The sequence below is a fragment of the Felis catus genome, chromosome B1, assembly GCF_018350175.1.
Source record: "Felis catus isolate Fca126 chromosome B1, F.catus_Fca126_mat1.0, whole genome shotgun sequence".
Taxonomy (NCBI): Eukaryota; Metazoa; Chordata; class Mammalia; order Carnivora; family Felidae; genus Felis; species Felis catus.
Window position 1 is genome coordinate 104,181,590 of NC_058371.1, and position 26,271 is coordinate 104,207,860.

Sequence of the window (26,271 nt, forward strand, 5' to 3'; positions counted from 1 at the left end):
AATTCCAGGTGGCCTTAAAAAGAGAGTGTGGGGAGAGGGTATGAGAGGGAAATCAGAGGGCTGCCCTGTTTGGGGAAGGAGCCCTTGAGAAAATGATTCAAAATGGATCAGAAAATGGATCAAAGCTCAGTATTGGGTGTGAGGGGTCCACCCTGGTTCCTGGGGCAGGCAGGTGACTAGGGAAGTGATTCAAGAGAGTGAAGGTCACCAGCAGGTCCTCCTGCTGCCTCTGCCACCCCTGCCCATGAGGCTTCAATGATTTTTAAGAGCATAGAGGCACCTGGGTGGCTCAGTGGGTTAAGTGTCTGACTTCGGCTCAGGTCATGATCTCGAGGTTCTTGAATTCAAGCCCCGCATCAGACTCTGAGCTGACAGCTGAGAGCCTGAAGCCTGCTTCAAGTTCTGTTTCTCCCTCTCTCTGTCCCTCCCTTGCTCATGCTCTGTCTCTCTCTCTCTTTCAAGAATGAATAAACATTTTTAAAAATTTTTAAATAATAATTTTTAAGAGTGTAAAAGCATCCTAAGTTCAACAAGTTTGAAAAAATGCTGATCTATATAAGAATAAACTGATGCTTAAACCAGCCTCAATAGAGCAATATATGATATTTATCATTAATAATTTAATAATTGAAAAAATACACAAATCTATGTTAAGATATCTATTCTCAATAAAGCTTTTCTGTGTTTAATAATTTATCAAAATTTGTAATGTAATTATTTTGCATTAATCAGTTGTGTAAAAACAATAATTATAACGCAACATAATACAGAACAGAAACATTAATATTTGAAGCATCTTTTTAAAACATTTTTTTGGAGTAAAGTATAATAGGCTGATCAATAAAAGATTTTTAAGCAAAAAATATATTACATTAGGATAAAATTATGTGGAGTAAATGGAACAGAATTATGTGTTTCAGGAAAAAAGAAACAATGTAAAAATTCTGACAGTTAAACAAGAGCTCCTCAAATCTGAAAACATTGCAGTACATCATTGTATTTCCAGAACCTAAAACATTATGTGTTTATTTCATGAATGAGAGATATCCTTTAACCCCTGACTCAAAATGAGAAACAAAACAGTGTAGGAAGCAGAACCACACTAGTCACCATATGCTTCAGTCTAGCCAAACAGAACAAAATGTGTTAGAACCAACAATGTAACTGAACCAAAGAGGACTTCATACCATAGAGAATTCCAGGTGACATTGGAAAACTAGGTCTAAAATAAACTCAAGTCCAAATGAAGAATCTTAGAGATAAATCACATAAAACGTTTATAATTGTGCCTAGTGTATGGCAAGTCTTCATAAATATTAGCCACCCTTATTTATGATTTTATCACGTCATTATCATTACCAATGGCCTTAGCCTATTTAGACTTCACGTAAGAATTCTCAGCTACTGGGGTACTTCCAAAGGATGTTTTTGGTCTTCAGTATTTTTTTTTTTAATTTTTATTTATTTATTTTGAGAGTGGGGAGGGAGAGTGAGGATACCAAGCGGGTTCCCCACTGTCAGCGCAGAGCACAATGTGGGACTCGAACTCACAACCCACAAGATCATGACCTGAGCTGAAATCAAGAGTCCACACTTAACTGACTGAACCACCCATGCCCATGGTCTTCAGTCTTAAGTGAACTTCCCCCATGCCACTTAATTGCCCCTACTTGACTCTTTCGACACTCACTCCTGTTTCTATTTTGAAAATTCTGGTCATTATGTAATTCTTACATAATTATATTTCCTTTTTCATAAGCTAACTATTCTATTGCCCCATGATTCCATCCTCAGATCATCACTCTTCTAATTTTCTATATTTTCTCTGAGTAATGTTTTCAACATCATTTCCTAATCTTCCTTTCCAGCTTTAACCTGCCCTCAAACTGTCCACATGTCCATTAAGAGATGATTTGGGTGCTCCTAATGGATGAAATACATTGATCATTTTGCCCCCACCTCCAAATTTTCTTACTTTATCTTAGCTCTTTTAACTAGTAGCACAGGCATTTCACCAAATGGCATTGGCAGTTTTGGCATATCCATTGTTTCTCCTCTTTCCTCGGCATTATTTCCTCTTACCATTAAGTTCTTTTCATTTTACTCCTAAAATATTTATTAATTCAGTACCCTCCCTTCCAAACCCTTCTGCATCTATTGCTCTTGTTGAGGCTCCAGGATCTCTCACAACTGTACTATCGTAATGGCTCGTTAACTGGCCTCCCCAACCATAATCTGCCCTCCTCAAATCTACATACAGTCCCTGACCATGTCTGTCTGCCTTAAATATCATTCAGTGGCTTCTCATCTAGGAAAGGATCAAATAATAGCCCTTTAACACCACACACTAAGACCCTCATTGTTTCACCTCTTTCTCTTCTAACACAATGCGCCCTATTACGCTCCAAAAAGACAAAATTACATGCAGTTTTGTAAACTCAACAATCTTTCCTTTGCTTGATCCTTTGCCTGAAATTTTCTGTCCACACTTTTTATCTTAGATAATTTTTATTCATTTAAATGTCAAGAAATCTTCACTGACCTCATCAGTCCAAAGGCTAAAAGTCTTGACATACAGTTCTAAATTATCTGTGTAATATATACATTTATATATACATATCTGTAGATCTTCCACTAGACTATGATCCCATTAGGACATGAATGTTGTCTTATACATCTGTTTGTCTCCAGCACTTTATCACAGTGCTTCAACTATAGTCACTGAATAATCAATGTTGAACCAAAGTTTTGGATAACTGCTCACAATTCAGGGCCATACTTGGTTAAACAAACAAAATGAAATGATAGCTCCTGGGGAAAGTTAAAATCTGTTTTAAATGAAGCTTCATTAAGAACCTAAAAGGGAAACATGAGAAGTAAATAAGTAAAGTACAAAGGCCTTATAAAGTAAGTTTGATAATCCTAAAATAATTCAAATCTAGTTATAGATTGTCTAGACATATTAATCTTTTCTATTACAACTCTATCAAGTTTCAATGCTAGTTTCAGATTCCCTACACAGAAAAACTAAATTATCTGGAGGTTGAGGATATGCCATGCTCTTTCCCATCTCCATAACTTTACCTAGGCTGCCATTCATTGCATAAAATAACCTCTCTCTTTCCTTCACCAGGATAACTCATACATCATCAGTCTCAGCTGATTTGTATGTCTAAGGAAAGACATAGAATAGTGAAGTGCAAAAAGCATTTCACAAAGCAAATGTATAGTTTGATTCTGTCTTTACGTACATTTTTCTCTGTACCTTCAATCCAAATGTATACAGTTTTACACAAAAATATTCAAGGAAGGGTACAGTATCGACCTTTAGGGATAGAAGCATTGATTCAGGAAATCTTTACTTCACCTTCATAACATCTGGAAAGAGTTCATATTTCACTTCTCGGGAAGTCTGATGGGCTTGTCCATATTGGATTAGGTGCTCTTCCTTCCTACTCCACAGCATCCTGGACAAACTCTAGTGCATAGCAGCATCCCAAGGAGTTATTTGAGTATCTGTCCCACTATATACAAGCTTTTTGAAAGTGAAATTTATTTTTATACTCCGGACTGAATGTACCTGATGTATTTTGCAGTTCTATTCCAGAAATTCAACAAATATGAACAATTGAATTGAATTTCCCATAACTGTCAGTCCAGATATACAACACCCTCCCTCCAACCAGGAATAGGGGTAGTCAGTTTTGAGAGATAAAAGCTCAAAGCTTTAGGATTTAGTTTTTAAATATACATCCTGAGATAAAATATTGTCTAGATTCAGTCATATTTGCAAACAGCTTCCCAAATTTCAGGAGACTGGCTCTGATATCCTCATCAAAAATACAACAATCCATTGAAAATAGGTACTCAAACAATTTCTTGTACATGAATGTTCATAGCAGTACTATTCACAATATCCAAAAGATGAACATGACCCAAATGTGGATACATGGATATACAAATTGTGGTATGTACATACAATGGAATATTATTCAGCCATGAAAAGAAAATGAAGTACTGATACATGCTATAACATAGATGACCTTCAAAAACATTTAAGTGAAAGAATCCAGGCATGGAAGGCCACACATTGCATGGCTCCATTTATACAAAAATAGCTAGACTAGGTAAATCCATAAAAAACAGAAAGCAGATTGGTGGGCACCAGCATATGGGGCAGGGGAGAATGAAAAGCAACTGCTTAATATATCCAGGATTTATTCTTGGCATGATAAAAATGTTTTGAAACTATACAGAGGTGGTGGTTGCACACCACCATGAAGGTACTAGTTGCCACTTAACTTGTTCACTTTAACAAGGTCAATTTTATGTCATGTGAATTTCACCTCAATTTTTAAAAAAAGCATTTATGATTTACAAATAATACAGAAATAGTTACATAGGAATTAATTTTATAAATATTTCCCATCATAAACCAAGCTTTAAAAGAGGAAAAAAATTAACATGTGATAAAAATCTTATTCATTTATGGAAAGGTAAATTTCCATGACCATATTCTATTTCTTTCCAGTTTTCAAGGTTCGACAGACATGACAAAACTGAAGAACAGAACTATTGGGAGACAAAGTCTGAATCAATTAATTTTTGGTATGCCCTAACTATAAAACAGATTACATGAATTTGCAAGTTTCATTGTTCCACAGCTCTTAAATTTGTTTTTAAAAGCTAAACTTAGCTGAGCTCTTTCTCATAACAATCAGAATAATTCTTTTGTCATTATTAAATAATCTATCTCAATATGTGCCATAAATCTGAAACTGAAAAAATAGATGACTCAAGAATATGAAATTTAGATTCCTTGAGAATGATGTAATCAAGTTTATTTGGATTCAGCTATTAATGTTATCCCTGATGGTACTGCCTTTGCTGTCACTTCCATGAGAAAATAGAAATGATTTTCCATGTGGAGAATTTTAAGGATATTAGCATCAAATAACATGTATTTTGTTAATAATGCTAAATGGCATCTCAATGCCATGGAATAATAAATGTGACTCCTTATACGCTTAACTTATGGTGACAATTACTTAGGCTTAATAGAAAGTTGCTCAGGAATGCACCATACACAGTAAGGTGATATTAAAGTGTCCAATATCATTTCTACAATAACTATTAATATCCCAAAAGAAACCGTCTACCTGATGGTTTCAGTTAAGCCAGCTCAACAAATGCTGACCTTCTGTTATATGCTGAACATTGAAATAGGAGATAAAAAGATAATAAAAACAGAATTTCCATCTTTAGGAAATTGACAATTCAATGAGAGCCTCAGAATCCAAACAAGTTGTAACTAGATAGCTTTATGTATAATAAAATAGGGGCACACTACAAAAGTGGTACAAGGAAGGCAATAATGAATTCAGTTTGGAGAAACTGGAAGGAATAATATGTGAACTGGCCTTCATAGGATGAATAGGAGCTCAATGGATGGGGAAAGTGTTTCAAATGGTCTAGACCTAGAAAACAACCTTGTCATCTTTAAAGAACTACAAACAATGTAATACTGAAAGAAAAGGAAGAAGAGGAGGGTATAGACAGGAAAAGAAGATAAAGGCAGGAAGGGGAAGAAGCATGAAAAAAGGAGAAAGAAAAAAAGAAAAGGAAGAAGTTAAGAAGTGAGAAGTTGAAAGAAATGTGGGTGGAGAAGTAGGCTGGGACCAGATTAGGAAGGATTTTATTGAGCTGGAACCTCCTCTTTTAAGCATCAAGTAGTCACTGAGGGAACTCATCTGGAGAATGACATGGTCAGATTTGATATTTGGAAAGGTCACTTTGGTAACAACATGGGGAAAAAATTTGCAGGGGCAAGTCTGAAATCAGGAAGATCAAATAGCAACCTATTTTAGTAGTTCAGGCTGCAAGTGAACAGTGCTTAAACTAACAAGGCCACTGGTGATGCTGCAGAGAAGACAGACTTGATATATGACATGATTGACCACCTTGGTTTTGAAAGTGAGAGAACAGAGGAAGCACTGGATAACTTAGAATGTGCTGGACTTTGGATAGCAGTGGTGGCTTATCAGTAAGGCAGACAGGGAAAAGAAAAGTGGAACAGTTTCGGAGTAGAGAAAGGGGAGCCACATTGTTCAGCTCTGGGCATGTTGACTGAAGGACTTAGAAGACTCCCAGCTAAAGATACCTATTTAGGGTTATCTGTTTTTAAATTATACTCAGAGACAGATGACATTATTGAGGGAGAGAATATAATGAGAAGAGAATCAACCCTGGAGAAAACCAAAGTTAATCATATTTCAAGTAAGGGGTGCTCTAAAGAAGATGCCACAGAAACAGGAAGAAATCCACTTTATGTTGTCATGGAAGTCAAGGGAGAAAGTAATTTAAAGGAGGAAATAATCAACACTGTTAAATGCCACAGAAAAACTGAGTGAAACAGTGCCTGAAAAATGTTACTTGGATTTGGCGATTGAGGTGAAAAGTAATACAGTGGTAATTTCAGTGGAATTGGGAAGCTGGAATTCAGATTACCAATGGAGTGCAATAAAACAAGGTATTTTATTTTATACTGTTATGTTTTTATTATTTTATGTATTATATTGTATTGATTTTTTATGTTTTATTTTATAAAGGTATTATTCCAGGAAGATGATGGAGAAAGACAGAAATAAAAAAGGCATTAGCCAGGGAAAGAAAAGCTTCAAAGAGTATTATAGGCTTCTTTTAATGTCAATTCACAGTCTTTCTTTAAGAAAATAGAATTACTAGAAGTTTGGCTTCCAAAATTTTCCTGGTAGCAGGAAAATTCACTACTAAAAATTTTGAAATAATTTGAGACAGCGGAAATTTTAAAATCGTAGGAAATCCTTACCAGCAGAGAAATAACCTTCTGAGAACACGGCACCATAGTAAATTCAGACAGTGGTATGAAAAGCAAAGGAATGTCTTTCAGAGATGCTGCATATCAAGAAGCTATTGACACTGTGGAGGCAGTAATGCATGGTGGTTAAGAATGGTTCTGGAATCCACCTATCAGTTCAAGGTCTGGCTCTACCGCTTTCTCTGTGACCACACCCTAGTTACTTACATTGTCATCAGTCTGTCTTCTCACCTGTGAAATGGAGACAATAACCCAATCTGCATGATGAAGTTCTGTCAGAAGTAAATGAGATAACATTTCTCTGGCATTAAGTGATAAGAATGACAATGTTGATTTGGTATATTTTGTTACTGAAGATGATGATGTTGATTACACACAGTTCATAAAGATCATATATAAAGCTATGAAACTGGATGAGACCAGTTTGAAGGCAGTGAGTGTATACAGAAAAGAGGTTTAAAGACTCTTTCCAAGGCTATATGATGTGAAGAAAGAACCAGCGCAGGAGACTAAATTGGAGCAGCCAGTGAGGTAGAAGGAAAACTAGGAGAGCAGAGTCATAGAGGATATGGAAAGAAAGTGTTTCAGGGAATGATCAATTGATACTAATGAGTCAAATGATACTAATAAATCAAGTAAAATGAGGACTGAGAATTGATCACTAGATGTAGCAGGAAAAAAAATGAAAATCTTTGATGACCTTAACAAGAGAGGATTGTCAAGGTGGACACTGTTTGTGTCCCTACGTTAATGTGTGTGTGAGACCTTGATCACTTACGTGCAAGTCACTGAAGAGGGCAGATGTTTGTCCGTTTCTGGGTATGATCCAAATAAGGAACATGATATGTGGTTGACGTTTGCTGGGGGTTTCTGAGAAAGAAGTTTACATACTTTTCTCAGAGAGCTAATGGAAAGACATACTTTCTGTCACTGGATGTGACCATGAAGATCTTTATCCCTGGGATTTGTTGGCAGAGATCTTACAATCTTGAGAAGAAACTGTTTTGCCATAGAAGTAATAGAAACTAAGTAGAAACTAGTCACTAATGACATAATTGCTCATCCAGTTATCCAAAGTTGGATACACCTCTACTTATTTTCCCCAAAGTCTCTTTGGCTCAAGACAGTTATACTAGCAAATACTATTTTTTATGTAAGCCTTATTATATTTTTCTGTTATTTGCAAAAGAAATATTCTTAAGTCCAATAATTCTTAAGTTCAATTTATCAAGGCTGAAACTGCATGACCTGGTTGAAGGGAAGAACAGTGGATACTGGAAGAATTTTGGACAGTCAATAAAAATAATTCTTATCACAATCTATATATGACCAAATCCTGACCTTCTTCATTTCTACTTCCCCATTTTAAGAACATTCTAGTGATTTATAAAATTAATGTTTAAAAACTAGAATTCTGTTTTAAGAGAATTCTGGGAGAATAAAAGTCAAATGTGAATGTCTTATTTCCTATCCATTTCTAGGTTAAACGTATGTGTCTATCTTGAGCCAAGCAGCAGTTGTTGGTGGTGAGCCATTGAGTGTAAGTAAGATTTTCAGTTGTGAAATGATCCTGGCAGAGGAGAAAATGTGGGGCTTCTTCCAACATGGGCAAGCCTGAGTTTGAAACCAACCTCAGAGACTCTCAAGATGAAGTTTGCACTTGATGAACACCAGGGATAGCTTCGAAGTTCTGTGAACCCAAGCATCTGAGGATGACGTGGTCCGATGTGGGGGTTCTCAGTCTGACCCCTATGGAGCCCGAAGACTGTATCTTGTAGGCTGAGACTTCCCTCTTTCTGAAGGTAGGATGGTGTGAGTAGAAAAAGGAGCAGTAAGATTCTCTCTGCTGTCTAGATGGTCTGGCTGTGCACTTTCTACACAATTCCCCAGGGGGTTAGGCAGGTAATGCTTTGGTTCCCATCATTCATGGAACCTCCAATACTCTACCCAGGTCTACATAAAGAAAAATAACAACCTGTGAGAATAACAAAATAACAACCTGAAAGAGAAAGATAAAAGAATATAGGGACCCAGTCAAATAGAGCTGCTGAGGAGATTTATGACAAGTTGGACAAAAACAGTTAAAAAGCACTTTAGTAGACTAAACACACACACACACACACACACACACACACACAATCTAAATATATATTGAAGTCTAAATAGATATTGGTAGGCTGTCTGGGAATGTGTTTTTAAAAGTACTAAAGAAGAATTCTTGAAATGAAAGTTGAATCAGTTTAGAAGAAAGGTATTTAATTATCTCACCAAAACCTAGAAGTTGGGGATAGTGGCAGGGTAGGATTAGGGTGGAGAAACTGGGTAATAAAAACATTCCAAACATCTCATCTGGTGGGATGAAAGAGAAAAGGAGCAAGTGAAAGTATGCTAAAGTTAGGGTGATGATAATTAGGAGGGAAGCCTCCTTGGGGAAAAAAACCTGGTATTTCCTTTCATAATTACATGTACATCAAATCATCACATTGTACATTTTAAATATATCACAATTTTATTTGTCAGTTATGCTTCAATAAAACTGAAAAAAAATGGAAAAAAGCAGGGAGGAACAAGAGGGAGAGAAAACAAAAGTCTAGTGAAGATTTCAGTTTCTTCATCCTTCTGTGCCTCTTGGACTTCCATCTTCTGTGAGTCAATATAGTTCCTCTAACTTTGGGTTAAAAAAATGTATCTTGTTTTTATTTTTTTTTTTTAAATTTTTTTTTCAACGTTTTTTATTTATTTTTGGGACAGAGAGAGACAGAGCATGAACGGGGGAGGGGCAGAGAGAGAGGGAGACACAGAATCGGAAACAGGCTCCAGGCTCTGAGCCATCAGCCCAGAGCCTGACGCGGGGCTCGAACACACGGACCGCGAGATCGTGACCTGGCTGAAGTCGGACGCTTAACCGACTGCGCCACCCAGGCGCCCCATGTATCTTGTTTTTAAACAGTAGAAGAGAAATGTATATCTGGCTTTGAGCAGCAGAAGAGGGGTCCATAAGGTCAAGTGAAAGGGAATGGAATGAATACTAACTTGAATAAACCAGAGAAACGAGAATAATTTAAACATAATATTAAAAATAAGAGCAAAATAAAGGAAAATAATCAAATAAGTCAATATGTTCATTGTCAATGGATTGGACACGTCCATTAAAAGAGTCAGTCATTTTGGATTAAAAAAGAAGAAAAAAAATTAGAGAAAATTATTTAAAATAAAATAATTAGAAAACTGGAAATAAAGGAATAGGTAAGAAAATACCAGGCAAATTCAAGCAAAACAAAAAAGAGGAATAGCAATGTTAATATCAGACAACACAGAACTTAAGGTATTGTCTTAAACTGGATAAGCAGGGTAAAGCACTGAGCTAGATAAGAAGGGAAGTCATATTATCATAAAAGTTACAAAAGAATGCATTGTATGAATGTACCAGTCGACATAGGTGCTAAACCACATAAAGCAAAAACTGTTATAATGGAAGGGGAACCTGACTAAAAATACATTTATATCATGAAATTTAAATACATCTCTTGTCAAATCAGAGACCTAGTAGGAAAAAAAATGGAGAAATTGAAAAGTATAACCAACAATTAAAAATACGTAGCTTATATATCTTAAATAGAGAATCTAATAACCCTCCACACACTACCTCAGCATAATCTTATAACTAGAAGAAATGAGCATGTAGGAATGGCCTAGCACCTCTCTCTGGCAGCCTAAGGCAGAAGGAGAACGGGAACAGAAAGAAAAAGAGGCAAGAAGGGGAAAAGAAGGAAGAGGAGGACAAGGAGGCGGGGACAAAAAAAGAGAAAAGAGAGTAGAGAACAAGAAGGAGATGGAGATAGAGGATCTGAGGAGAGGGAGAAGAAAAGGGGGAGGAAAAGGGGGAGACCATGCGTTGAAATTCTGTCCCTGCCTCTCTAAGGCCTCTGTGTAATGAACACTGAAATGAATGAATGTGTTTTTAGTGTTTTAGAATAGTATTTAGCATTGAGACCATTTTTTTCTGCCTATTTGCCTCATGAAAAACAAAGAGCACACTAAAGTGATATACACAATGATACTTTATTTAGATTTTTTGGTTCTGCACAGTCATTAAATTCTTTTCCTGGAAGAGCTATTATTAACAGTGCTAATTGTAGTTCAGTGCAACAGCTCTCAATGGCTTGTCATGTTTAGAAGGGTGTTTTTCAGTAAGCTTCTGAAAGCCCTAATTAATGGAAAAGACCAGACTCTCACTGCTTCTTCTATACATGCTTGAAGTACAAAAGATGTTTGATGAAACCATACTACCAAATGATCAAAATGAACTTTTTCCAATCAAACAAATGTGGTTTACACAACCACAAATCTATGTAAGACAATAAATGGGCTAACATATTTATTATCTCTAAGAACATTATTCAATGCTTTCATCAGAATACCTAAATCCCCTTTTTCTCTCTCATCAAAAAGAGATAAGTAGCCTTGAATATTATACTGTTTATATTCTATTTAATTTTTCAAAAATTCTATTATGAAATTTCTCAAATATTTGTGAAGTTGAAAAAATTTCACAGGGAAGACTTACATCCTCACTACCTCGATTCTAAGATAATCTCTTACTACCTTGTTTCATTCCATATCTATCCATCCCTCCATTCATTAATCCATCTTGCTTTTTTTCATGCACTTCAAAGTAAATTGAAACATCAGCCTACTTTTCCCTAAGTACTACAGCAAACACTAGTGATTAGTTTTCTGACATGGACAAGATAACGTTCACCTCCACTGCAGTAAACAGTAAGATGCAGGGCACATATATTTGGTGTAGGAGCTAAGATCCTGGATATACGACTTTCTGCCCATGTCTAAAAAATAAACAAGGGAATAGCTAAACAACATCTTGAAGTTCTGTGGAAAAAAACGAAAGCTACAGAGATTAATAATCCTGCATTTCTAAGAGAAAAGGCAATAAATTCATTTTTCCTTAGACTTCTTCTAAACCTGTCACAGACACCTATAAACATAAGCCAAATCCCCTGATTTGTCAATGAGGAAAAATAATGTTTAAGAATCCTGTTACTTAAGCAATAGAGAAGATTATAAAGAAGAAACAAAAAGCACCTGAAACCTATAATTGTGACCATCCTTGCCCAAACATCGCCATTGATTTATTCATTCATTCAGCAAATAACTTTGAGTGCTTACTGTGTGTCATGTGACACAAAGACTATGTCCTAAGATGCCGATATTCTAGTCATATGTCGGATGCTAACAGATGCTATAAAGAAAAATAAAGAAGGGTATTAGTGTCAGAGAGTAAAGATGCTATTTTGGGTAGGGTCATCAGGAAAATCCTTTTTAAGGAAGCAACATTTAAGCAGAAGCATGGAGGTGAAGGCAGGAAGATGGAGACCTCTGGGCAAAGGGGGACCACAAGTACTAAAGCTGTGAGGTGAGATGGCATTCAGGACGTCTGAGAAGCAGTGAGGACCAGTGTGGCTGGAATGTCCTGAGGGAAAGAGAATGACATGAGGTTAGAGAAGTTACAGGGGCCAGATCCTACGCTGAGTGAGATGGAAAACCTCAGGAGAGTACTGGTAACAGGAGGATCCTGATCTCATTTAGCATTCCAAAGAAGCACTCTGGCTGCTGTGCAGACAATGCGCCTTAAGAAGGCAAGCATGCCATGTAGTATTCCATTGTGTATATAAACCACAATTTCTTTATCCATTCATCAGTTGATGGAATACTACGTGGCAATGAGAAAGAATGACATATGGCCTTTTGTAGCAACGTGGATGGAACTGGAGAGTGTTATGCTAAGTGAAATAAGTCATACAGAGAAAGACAGATACCATGTTTTCACGCTTATGTGGATCCTGAGAAACTTACCAGAAGACCATGGGGGAGGGGAAGGAAAAAAAAAGAGGTTAGAGTGGGAAAGAGCCAAAGCATAAGAGACTGTTAAAAACTGAGAACAAATGGAGGGTTGATGGGGGGTGGGTGATTGGTATTGAGGAGGGCATCTGTTGGGATGAGCACTGGGTGTTGTATGGAAACCAATTTGACAATAAATTTCTTAAAAAAAAAGAAGAAGAAGAAGGCAAGCATGGAAGACGAAATCAGAAAACAGATTCTGGCAAGAATTCAGGTGAGAGATGATGGTGCCTGGACTTGGGTGGGAGCAGTGGAAGTAGTATATACACATACATGTACAGCCATAGACTTCAATAATTTTACCAGAATGGGACCATGTATATGCTGAATTGTGTTGTTCAAATTTTTCTCACACACTCCTTTTTATTTTCCCATTACTTGGGCCTCCAACCCACACCCCAATACTCCTCCCTTCCAGTAACTAGTGTAAGAAGCCAGCCATTTATGCAATCTTTCACATTACTCTCCATTTTCATAAATCACACATGTAGGATTTTTATAATGTCTTGCTTTACAAAAATTGAATCATAGTCTCACAACTTTGTTGTGTGAATTGCTAATATTTTTGCTCACCTTTCTATTTAGTTATTCATCTTTTCTTACTTTGTAGGAAAACATTATACATGTACATTATAGGTATTGACTGTGTTCCATTTCTCAATTTATCATATATATTCTGACTTTATTCATGGTTTTATGGTATTTTGCCATTCTAAAAATATTTCTCATAATCAATAATGTCTATCTTACAGCTTTTGGGTTTCCTGGTTTTCTTTAAATCATCTGCCCTTAGCCATACATATATTCCAAATTTTCTTCAAAAATTTACTTTTTGATGATTACACTGTGAAATACAAGTCCAATCAATATTGGATTTAATTCCTTGTACAAACTCCATTTTTGAATACCAGAACTTGTGTTTTGTTTGTTTTTTGTTGTTTTAAAATTATCATGCTGTTCCAGAAAGTGTGGTTCCCTCTTTTATTACAGTTGTTTGTATGCGTGGCTCTTCAGCAAAATGCAAGCCCCTTGAGGACAGATTCGTGTCATTTATCATTATGTCCCTGTGTTGCTCCTGAGCTTTTTTGCCCTCAGTTCCATTTCTCATGCCCACCCCTTCCCATCCCCAGAGACACTGGGGAAAGAAGGTTGATGCCTGCTGCCTGCATTTCCCCTGCTCCCTCATCTACTGTCTCCAGTTGGGTTCAATTAATAGGAGACACTAGGTTTGAAGGGTGGGAGGAAGGGAGAAGCCAGTGCATTTCTCCTCCTTCTCTGAGTCAGCCAGCATCTGACTTTCCTCTATAATCCCAGTTCCATAACCCTGGCCCCCAAGCTCCTATATGATCATCTCCTCCTTTGGAACCCTAGAGGGCAGTGGTTTTCTGGGTTGCTAATCTCTGGTTAGCCTCACTGTCCCTTCTCTGGCTTTTCAGCTTTCCCATCATCTAAGTAAACCAATTCCCTGCTTTAAATTTCCTATATTTTCTTGGTTCAGCTTTGATACACTCTTCAACAGTATTTACCCTTGTGCCTCAATCAGAGGAAAAGCTCAAATAAATATTTTTTTAAGCAATGATTATCATCATGGCCTTCCAAACATTAGCACAATTCGTGGGAACTGTTTATTCTTACTCATTCAACACCACGTGCAATATCATCAACCAAACATTGCTGAGTACCACTTAATCACCACCTCCAAAAATACAGCATCCAGTTTCCCTATCACTTCAGTGGTGGTACTATTCTCTGTAGGGGCCATAGGCAGGCCATCCTAAGATGGGCCATTTTGGCATGAACATTATTTTGAATTAAAAAGCAAAACTCAGCAAATTCAGGAAAAGTTATTTATCCCCCCCCCCCAAACTGCCTAAAAATAATTTAATTAGAGGATCTGCTCCAGGAAGAGAGCTATCACTAGAGCTAACGACATCAGTATAGATATGATAGACAAGGAGGAACTTAGCAGGGCCTGTTTGATCAAAATCCTCTATATCTCATCATTTCTTTTTAATATTTTAAAAGTTTATTTATTTTGAGAGAGAGAGAACAGGGGAGGGGCAGAGAGAGAGAGAGAGAGAGAGAGAGAGAGAGAGAGAATCCCAAGCTGGTTCCCTGCTGTCAGCACAGAGCCGACCGAACAGGGGGTTCAGACTCATGAACCGTGAGATCACGAACTGAGCCAAAATCAAGAGTTGCCCCTGTCCCATTGTTTCTGAGTGGCTCAGCAAACATTAGTTTACCAAACATTTACTCTTTTATGTCTTCCTGTGAATTACATTCCTTCCCTTTGAAGTCCCAGACCTCTACTCCTTTTCCTTAGTTCAGAATGACATATATACCTCATTTTGTCTGACTATCTTTGGAATTTCCATGTCTGTGTGGATTCCCCATATATAGGAAATTGAATGGGATTTTCTCCTATTAATCTGCCTCATGTCAATTTGCTTCTTACTCCACCTAGAAGGACCTAGTAGGGCACAGGAAATTCTTGCTCCCCAATACCTCATTAATAGATTCTGTAGATTCTGGATTTAGTTCAAAATTTCTCTGTCCTTTATTCCCATTCAGCAACATCTTTTCACCTATGAGTCTACTAACCATATTGGTTACAAAGATCTTTTCTCTTCAGGCTCCATGCTTTCTACCTTGCAAACTGAACTGTCAACATTTATTAAGTGACTGAGCAAGTATCTATTGAGAGTCCAATATCTGCCAAGCGCTATGCAAAGCAGAAGCTACAGGGTCACCAAGAGATAGTCTTTCTGGGATCTCAGCAATTTGGCAATTATAATTCAATGTGATAAAGGATATTTTGGTGGGTAGAATTTGAGATGGCTCCCTAAATCCCCTACCCCTGGTGTACACACCCGGTATAATCCCATCACCTTAAGCATGGGCAGAATTAGTGAATATGAAGGGACAGTCACTCCCTTGATTAGGCTACATGATAAGTTAAAGGTGATATGTAGTCACTCCTGTGATTATGTAATGTTACATAAGCTCCTATCTAAGCATATTTCCTGCTGGTCTTGAAAAACCAAACTGCCATGTTATAGAGAAGCCCACATGACGAAGACCTGACTTGAGAGTGGGTCTCAGCCTATAGCTATTAAAAAAAAAAAAAAAAACATAAACAAAATAACCCAGAGACCTTAGTTCTACAGCTGCAAGGAAATAAATTCTGCCAACAAACTAAGGGATCTTGGAAGCCTAATTTTCCCTAGTCCAGCCTCCAGATGAAGACACAGCTGGCAAACATCTTGATCTTAGCCTTAGATCCAGGGAAGAACATCCAGAATACCTGACCCACAGGCCATTACATTTGTGGTAATTTGTTACACAGCAATAAAGAAAACATCTGACAGGGTTAAGCAGAGGATATCACTGATACACAGAGGAAAAGACTTAACCCAGCCCGTGGTGAGGGATGACTTTTTTAAGAAAGACATAAAGCTGAGATCTGAAGACTGCATAGGTTACTCAAGCAAGGAGAAGGGGAGTGGGGAGAGGAGGGATAAAGAAATATTCCATATGATAAATAATCCAAGAAGTGTGTGTGTGGTGGGGGAAGGGAGAAAGGGAAGGTAGGAAGGAGAAAGAGAAACACAGACTGACCCTAAACTCCTCCTGTTTAGGGGCACCCGGGTGGTTCAGTCAGTTAAGCGTCCGACTTCAGCTCAGGTCATGGTCTTAGCTCAGGTCATGGTCTCACGGTTTGTGGGTTCGAGCCCCGTGTCAGGCTCTGTGCTGATAACTCAGAGCCTGGAGCCTGCTTCAGATTCTGTGTATCCCTCTCTCTCTGCCCCTCCCATGCTCATGCTCTGTCTCTCAATAATAAATAAAAGTTAAAAAAAAAAATTAAAAAAAAAAAAACAAAACTCCTCCTGGTTAGATCTCTAGTTTTCTAATTACTTGACCCTGAGCCATATACTTAAACCATATCCTTTAGAACTCTTCACCTTATGTTTCTACTCCGCCCAACCGCTGCCATTTCATCCAATATTTTAGCCAACAAATTTCATTTGTGCTAGGAAAGATCTGTGTTTTTTTTTTTATTTTGCAACTCCTATCCCAGAAATTTTGCCATAAATATCCTAGGCACAGAGAACAGCTTCTTTGACTCAACAATAGGTCTTCCCCATTTGTTTCACATAACAAGTGTTTCATCATCTCCAGGACACTATCCTACAGTACTTCCTTAGTCTCTACCCAGGATCCCACACCTCACCCCCAACAGTGCATTTATGTAATGATTGTGTGCACCTCTGTTCATGGGATCTCTGGCTACATAGTCTCTTCCTTGGCTTTTTGAAGGTTAGGACCATGTCCAGTTTATGTTCTGTGTTTTAGTTTGTTATTATATCATAATCACCTCCTGACTGGCTGCTTTATTTTCTTGGAAGCAAGGTTTGACATTTGAGCAACTCAAAGAAGAAAAAAACCTCTCTCAGCCCTAGTCCCCAAACCATCATTCAGTTCTTCTTTTCTCATAGAATATTTTTATGGCTTGGAGATATGGACAATGGGCTAGGAATTTTTTTTTTTTTTTTTAAGTAGGCTTCACCCCCAGCATGGAGTCCAATGTGGGGCTTGAACTCACAACCTTGAGATCAAGCCCCGAGCTGACATCAAGAATTGGATGCTTAACTGAGCCACCCAGGAGCCTCAAAAATTCATTTTTGTCTTTGTTACCAATCAAGTATATATATAGCTAAGCTTTTCTGAGTGCACATTACATGCCCAACACTGTGTAAAATACTTGGATTACCTTATCCCATGCTCATAGCAAACTTATAGACATATGTAGTAATATATTCCTCATTATACAGATAGGGAGACTAAAGCCTAGTAAGTAGCAAAGCAGGGATACTAGCCTTAGCACTGTGTGTCTAAAGCCTTGGTTTTCAACCACTATCCCATGATGTTTCCACAGGTCTCAACCTGGTCATTATTCCATCCAGGAAGTCTTCCCTGACCACAGAGGCAACCAAATAATGTTGAGGCTAGGAAGCTGTCACCTCCTCAGAGAATTTTACATTCTGGCACAAAGCTAGGAACAGAACTGAGACTGCTTGGATTTTATCACAGTTCTGCCATTTATCGACTTTGTGGTCTTAATCCCTCAGCCTTAATCACTTCATCTGTAAAATGAGGATAGTAATAACTATCTTATAAGGTAACCATGAGAATTAAATAAAATGAGGCACATAAAGTGTTTATTCCTGGGATTAGCAGCTTGTAAGCACTGAAGAAAAATATAATTACTGTGTTCTCATCCTCAAGGGAACCAAAGCAGGTATAAATACTTAAGGTAATGCACTTCCTACTAGTTGAAAAAGCAATATTCCTCAAGAGTCAAGTGTTCCTTTCTATGCATTAAAATGATAAATGTCACACATGTTGAAAATTGAAATGTTACTTTAGAACATTATCTTAACATTATTTAAATTATTTATAATAACCAGAGGAAAGAGGGGCTATGAGTATCTTTTTCTTTGTGGATTTTCTTTTGTAATTTTTTTTTGTTTATTTTATTATTTTTGAAAGAGAGACAGAGCATTAGCAGGGGAGGAACAGAGAGAGAGGGAGACACAGAATCTGAAGCAGGATCCAGGCTCTGAGCTGTCAGCATAGAGCCCAATGTGGGGCTCAAACACACGAACCAACCTTGAGATCATGACCTGAGCCGAAGTCAGACGCTTACCCAACTGAGCCACCCAGGAGACCCTCTTTGTGGATTTTTAATGGTGAACACTAAATAACATTGTTGTAACTATGAAATATTTCAGCTGATTTGCAAATTCCCAATAACTTTGCATTAAGGTAAAGAGGATGCTGTTTAAGAGAGAGGCTCAAAGCAGCTGTAAACCCAATACATCAGAGTGAGCAGTACATTCAGGACAGGAGGTCGGAGTGGCTCTTTCATTATTCTCAATGTAGTTAATGAAAGGCAAACTTCAAAATGTTCAGAATTCCAGGACTTTTCAGATAAACACTGAAAATAGGGAGTATGATTCATGTCCGAGGTTGATTTACTGAAAAATACAGATGTGGAGAGAAAATTTCAGCATTTCAATCTTTTCTAAATATGGTGTCTTTGAAACACAGCAGTGAAGGTCTGAACTGCAGGCCAAGAGACGTGGGCCCCAGTGCTGGCTCCCCGCTAACTAGCTGTGTGGCCTTGGCAAGCCGCACCATCTCACTAGGCCTAGCATCCTTATCTTTAAAAAAGAAAGGATGAGGAGCCCCACAGCAGGACCCCACACACTCCCCCTAGCTTTAATATTCCATGGAATAAACGACGTGGTATCTTTACTTATTTTCGGTGTCTTTTGTTTTTAAAGTGGATGATCACCTTTGAAAGCATACATTTTAAATAAAGCATGGGTTTAAGGCATCTTAGAAAGGCATCTTGAGCCACTGGCTGGAAGAAAATAGACTGCAATTAGCAGCTGGAGCCAACACAAAATTAAATCACACGGCAAGAGTATTCAAATATTTTCCTAGGCCTAGAAACAGACCATTCAGGATTATCATTTTAAAAATCATAACTATTCCAAAAGGTGCATGGTTAGCAACCATGTGAAAAAATAAGGCACAATATGTTATAAATAAAATGGATTTTACATGTAAACTTCAATTATAGAAAGCAAAGCAAATATGAATTATTTTCAAACACTCAAGTTAGATTTTAATTCATAACAGCCCAAATTTCCAATGAACTCATATTTAAAAATATTATACAATTTTTAAAGTAGACTTTAATATAATTATACTTCTCTTGCTTCAGGGCACTGTGCAAGCCCAGAGAAATAGACTGACCCATTATACCTCAGTTTCACACATGAAATGGGAATACGAACAGCAATGCTGTACATAGTCCCCCAAACCTTCATAGAAGAGCAATATGTTTCACTAAGCTAGACTGGAAGCTGGGATTGGAAGTATTTGTTAATGGTGTCATGGAAAGTCATCTCAAAACTGATGAACTGGCATTTCCCTTGGCAACTCATGTGAATTTTACTGACATCCTGCAAAATCTTGGACTCCTGGTTTATGAACCAAGTTTTTGTTTCTGTTGCTGTTGATAGTGTTATGTGTCTTGTTTTATTTTTGTTTTGGTCTTCCCTCTCCCAGGAACTATTATTATGAGCAGATATGTTCATTTGTAGGCATACTTGAAACTGCATCCTTCTTATCGCTTTCTTTCTGTCAGAAAACGGTCTAATCCCTAAATCAAACTGTATTACAAATACCCAATCTTGGGGCGCCTGGGTGGCGCAGTCGGTTAAGCGTCCGACTTCAGCCAGGTCACGCTCTCGCGGTCCGTGAGTTCGAGCCCCGCGTCGGGCTCTGGGCTGATGGCTCAGAGCCTGGAGCCTGTTTCTGATTCTGTGTCTCCCTCTCTCTCTGCCCCTCCCCCGTTCATGCTCTGTCTCTCTCTGTCCCAAAAATAAATAAACGTTGAAAAAAAAAATTTAAAAAAAAACAAAAAACAAAAAAACAAATACCCAATCTTATTCCTGTCCTGGTGAAATCAAACACCTTGGAAATAGGTTTCAAATCCATCAAATCCATTGTATGTCCTCTCTGCATTCCTCAGGAGACATAAATTGCCAAATCTCTACCAGCAGAGTTACCAAACAAAGAACAGAAGGAAGGTACCTCAACAAGGGAGAGAGTAAGCAAATAGAAAAAGATCGTCTACATATGGAGCGCATGCACACACACACACACGCATGTACACATGGATACTTATACATGTTTTGACCAAATGCCACATTTAGGAAATATTAGAAAATTTTAAAGAAGCTATATCTATGTTAAGCATGGGATTACTATAATTCTGCAGTTACCATTAGTAAATGATAATTGTGCATCTTCTAGGTGGTCTTGACAAAACTGATGATCTCTGAATGGAAGGAACTGCCTTCCAACATGGGTGATCTGCTACTTCTGAGCTTTTTCTTTGGTTGCTCTGGGAAGTTTAATAGTCATTTAATCAACCTTCAAGTACTCACTGAACAAGCTCTAACTAAACATTGTGATTTGAGTGCTGAGATTAGTGAGATACTACTCCAGGGAAATTGATGTTTTGAGTGTTTCTAGGGCAACAGTTAATCTCTCCCAGCAGCAAGTCAGTTAGAAAATAAGGGGATGGGAATATTGAAACCTTTTTAAATTAAAGGAAACACCATCTTTGAAGATTAAGGTCAATGGAGAGATGCAATCAAAGACACACTAATGATACAAAGGAGCATGCTGTTTAAGTAATGACATAGTTACTCAAAAGAGCAGAAATTGAGAAAATTTCATTTGATTAAATAGTTTTTTGTTTGGGTAATTTGGGTTTGGTTTGGTTTTGTATGTTACTTTCTGTGGTTTTTCAATACAGTTTAACTGTTGATCTGCCTAGAGGTTTGGCTTCAGGAGAATTTGAAGTAATTGTGTAGTCCTGATTGTAACAGTGATGAATCTAGATGCAGGACTGTACAATATTTAAGCAAAGGCAGAGAAGAACAAAGACAACTATTCATTTGCCTTTCTGTTTCTGTTTGCCTTTTTTCTGTTTCTCATGACCCCACCATTCTTCTTAGAGTTACCTTTCCTCTCTATTATTTATAGATATTATTTATAGATATTATTTATTGATAACCCTGGGAAACATTCTTCTTTAACAAAATGAATATTGTCAGTTATAGTTATGGTTTTCTCTTTTGAGGTCTGTAAAGGCTCAGATCAAGAGCCAACAATTTCTTAGAAATGAGTGTCCTTTTTATACTTTTTCTTCTCACTCATGGTGAGCAGGGGGATGGGTAATAGAAGACCCATCTTGATGTTATCTACCTTTTTAAAAAAATTTTTTTAAGTTTTTGTTTGTTTGTTTGTTTGAGAGAGAGAGAGAGAGAGAGACAGACAGACAGAGCGCAAGCAGGGGAGGGGCAGAGAGAGAAGGGGACACAGAATCTGAAGCAGGCTCCAGGCTCTCAGCTGTCAGCACAGAGCCTCACACAGGGCTCAAACTGATGAGCTGTGACATCATGACCTGGGCCGAAGTTGGATGCCCAACTGGCTGAGCCACCCAAGCATCCCTTGACATTATATACCTTAAAGGGAGTAGGATGGAAATCTGTCCATCTTTAGGAATCCTGTTGGAGATATGGATAGAAAGGATCTAACTGTTACCAACTGACATAATATTTCAGTAACTGATGATACTTCAGAGAGAAGCAGAAACTCAAAATTTATAGAATACAGAGGGATGCTACAGAAGGAAATCTGGGAAGAAAATTAAAGGGAACAAAATCACATACATAATCACAGAACCCGTCACCCACTAGATTAGTAATCTCCCTGGATGGGTAGTTTGTTTATTTGTTTACTGTTTGTTTTGGTGGGAAGGTTTCAGACTGTGGAGAGATTATAATTTTAAGTACCCAAGGTATTCAACTCAAGGAAAAAAGATAAACTTATTTAACACTTAACACTTGTCCCTGTGCCTTCAAAGACAAGAAAGTCCTCAGGAAGTTTGTATCCAGGAGAAAATATAGATTCAAAGTTTTCAGAATAGGAGAAGTACTCACTAGTTTAGTGTACCAGCTTACCTTACCTTCTTTTTTTTCAACAAATTTATATTGTAGGTACATCATGATCTCCCTCCAACATCCATCAAGAGATACAAGCTTTGTTTTTCTTTTTTTTTTTTTTCTTCACCAAAGTAGCTATAGATTGGGAGGTGCTTTATTTTTTTTTAGTAGGGTAATTTGAAAAACAGTTCCCTGAAGAATCAGAGTTTAATCTCAACATACATAGAAACTAAACATAAGTGAATGGAAATTTCCAAACAGTACATTGTGTGACTGGCTGACCTCTGTAAGATGTGTATCTGTTTGTTTTTCTTTTTAAAACAAATGCGCTATTTTAACACCTACTCACTAATGGGAGTTATCAGTGTTTCCAACTGACAAACAGCCAATGCAGAAGGATTAGGAAGAACATGGATTAATAATTTCCTTGTAGGTGGAAAGAAAACACCGTGTGTTTAAAGGCAGCCATTCTGCAGGCTTAAGTCCTTGGGGAAGGGAAAGTTCCTAGTGCTTTACAAAATAAATTTTAAAAAAATCAATGCACTCCACTTGTTTTACCTATCTGAGTACCTCTTGAAGCCCAGAAAAAGAAGGGTCATTTTCTAAGCTTTCTCTGATCCAATCACTCTTTTTAGAACTACCTTTCCTCATCATTGTTCAGAAGCATCACTATTATGCCTCTTCTGTGTCTGAACAAAAAATAGATGAGAGAGGAGTAGGCAAGTTAAAAAAATATAAGCCCTTTTAAAAAAAGATGACTCAGTAAAGATTATTTGATTATGTTTTTTGGTAAATCTATTTCTTGGTTTTACCTAAAAAGGAAAAATCACACCCAAGGACAACCTTAGAATACATTAATTGTAAAAGCACTCCTTATCAGCTACAAATTTAAAAAAAATCTCAAGAGCAATGAATTTAGTCAACACAGACCTTCTCAGACCCAGGCTTAAACTGCTGAAAGGAATGAATAAAGTTAAGAAGGTTTTACTTATAGCTTTTAATTCTGGCAGATTAAACAAATAACTAAATCTCTTTTCTCTAAATTATAAATATTTCCAGGTAGGGCGGGATTATTCAGAGAATATTTTTCAAAAAATTCCCCAAACTCTGGCACAGGATTAGCAACATCCCTATAATGTTCTTTTCATTTAAAGAGCAATCTTGAAGGGGGAAAAAAAAAACAAAACACTGGTTTTATTTATATGTTGTAAACAGTCTAGCTGACAAAGAGCTTTCATAAGGATATTTGTTTTGGTGAATTAAATTGGCACTGATGCACAGAAACTGATTTGAGGGAAAAAGGATACCAAAGAGGAAACAACAAAAGAATACAAATTAAAAAGTAATACAAGAAAAGGTTTAGTAACTGTCAGCAAATTATTTATTCACAGCTATTTATTGATATTACATTTCCAACAACATGCTATTAGTACTAAAATCTTGATATTTTAGAGGCAGTCATTTATCTCAAAGTCTTAAGGAACTATTCATTAAATTCCATATACTTTTTCAATATATTTGATGTACAATCCTGGATATGGCAAAGATAGTAGAATTTTCCCATTCTTATTCTTATTATGTTTTCCTTTCTTCTATGGGTATTTGGAGGATCATAAGGCAGAGTATCTGAGGTTCCCTGTCCACATTAGGTAACTAATTTGACAAAGTCTTAAGTTCTGAAGATCGTTTTATGGTTTGTACAAATTCAGTCTTAGCCAGTGTGCTGGATCTGACTGATTCTGTATCGTAAGAGGTACTTATTAAACTTTCAGGAGGTTTTTAAGCTAGTTGACATCCCAGTGGTAGTTTGAAACTGGCCATGTAGGAGTGTTTACATCATGTTAATTGTCAAATGCTATGAATCAAGACTTCCCTAACCTCATCTTCAGAGCTGATTAATAAACATTTACCAGTAAGTATACCACTGGTCGAGCTATTTTTTGACTTTTTCATAAAATGCCAAGGAAAATAAAACCTATTATATAATACAGCTTTGACCAAAAAGGCTTCTAAAATATGTTATGTTTATTTTTTTATAAATAATTTCAAAATCTCAGGAATTGGTACTACTAAATTTAGAGAATATAGGCCAATGAAATCACATTATATTGGGCTTATCTGTATTTAAAGTTAGAAATGATGTCCTTCAAAGACATACATTCACTTTTACAGTAAGTTAATGAGTTTCTCCATTCACTCTAGTCTCTGGATTTAGCTCTACTGATAACAGCAATCTGACATGCTGGAAACACATTTATCTTACGAGTAACTTTACATCTGAAAAAAAAACACATATATTTACATAATTAGTCATTTGGCATTACTCTGTTGAAGACAGAAAAAAAAAATCGATAGAAATTAGAGTTAACATAAAATGTAAAACCCCTGAGGAGGAAACAGCTTTTCAGGCCCAATATTATTTGGTGACAGTGGTGGCCAGGGAGGACTTCCAGGACAAAGTAAGGACCAGATTGAGACCTAAAGAGACACCATACTTTATGTAGTAATTAATACTTAAACTCTTGACAATTCCTAATAGGCAATCAAAAGATACTAATGTTGTTTATACATCAACTTATTAAAATTTTCTCCTACTAAATTGTCATAGGAAAAATAAGGCTGTTTCATTCATTTTGGCCTCCGTTTCACATTTGGGCAAAGCAAAATGCTGGTAAAGACATGTCTTAATTTGTCTGGTGAGAAACTGGCCCTGGGTCTCTGCATAATAAATATTTAGTGCCTTTGTGGCAGCGTTCAGTTTAAGCCAGATTATAAGAGTGTCGTCTGTGTTTAAACATGGAAAGGGTTCACAGTAAGGAGAGAGATCTTAAACTTTTCTTTTTTTCCTGGATTTGGCTCTTGCTTAGTATCCCTCAGGAAATGGGCTGTTAAGGGATATGCTGTCACATCACAATTCTGAAAGAAGATACCTTAAAACCACCAAAGTAAACCTTCCTCTGTGGATAATTTAGCAGGCTGATTATAGCACATTTCATCACTGACCAACAGAACAGAAATAACAACTAAAGCTGAAGGCTCATTCCAGAAACATTTCTGAGCAAACAGTTTTCTTGCGCTTTGGCTTCATGGTTTCATATTTAATCACTTCAGCATTTTTCTGGTTAAACAACTCTGATATGAAATGGGAATCCCAGAAAGTACTGTTATATTCCAAACAGCTGGAAAATTGGTAATTCTTTTTTCTCTCCCACTTGTTATAGATTCAAAAAATCATGCCAAATCCCCAGTATTTATTCTGTTCATTAAATTGTCTTGTTCCATGGTTTTTCAGAAACTTTAACTGGCAGCCCTAATATCTCTTTGTAAATGTTGTCTCATTTTAAATAACTGCTTTAAATAAATAATCTAAACTCAGAACCAGTGGCATCTGGGTGGCTCACTCGGTTAAGCATCTGACTCTTGATTTTGGCTCAGGTCACGATCTCACAGGCTCACAAGCTAGAGGCCCGCATCAGGCTGTGAGTGGACAGTGTGGGGCCTGTTTGGTATTCTCTCTCTCCCTCTGCCCCTCTCCTGCTCTCACTCTCTCAAAATCATGAAACATTAAAAAATAAACTCAGAACCAAATTTATGGCAGCAGATTCAGGCTCCAGCCCTGCAGCACACCTGATCTACACTCCACATGTAAGAACAAAATTTTCTAGGTCAGGCAGGGCAAGCCCTCCAGATTAGTGAATTGTTACCTCTTCTCTGATTTGCATCATCACCGTTATTTACAATTTCTCTCTAATTATTTAAAAATAAATCAAGTATCTTTGTAAAATTGTAGACTTATCACACTTAATTTTCTTTGTTAAAATCCTACTTCAGTGACTTAAAGTCTGAAAAGTTAAATGGCAAAAGGCTTTTTCTTAGAATGCACAAGATACCAGAAACATTGCTGCT

General features: G+C 37.2%; 1 long non-coding RNA gene across 4 annotated transcripts in view; it reads right to left on the bottom strand.

Annotated features, from left to right (window-relative positions):
• Nucleotides 1–23,728: 23,728 nt before the first annotated feature.
• Nucleotides 23,729–26,271, bottom strand: part of LOC102899966 — a 43,361-nt gene continuing 40,818 nt past the window's right edge. For all 4 annotated transcript variants that reach the window (XR_006596827.1, XR_006596828.1, XR_006596826.1 and 1 more), the window contains one exon: nucleotides 23,729–24,642. This is a non-coding gene — a long non-coding RNA (uncharacterized LOC102899966). The remainder of the gene's footprint in view (nucleotides 24,643–26,271) is intronic.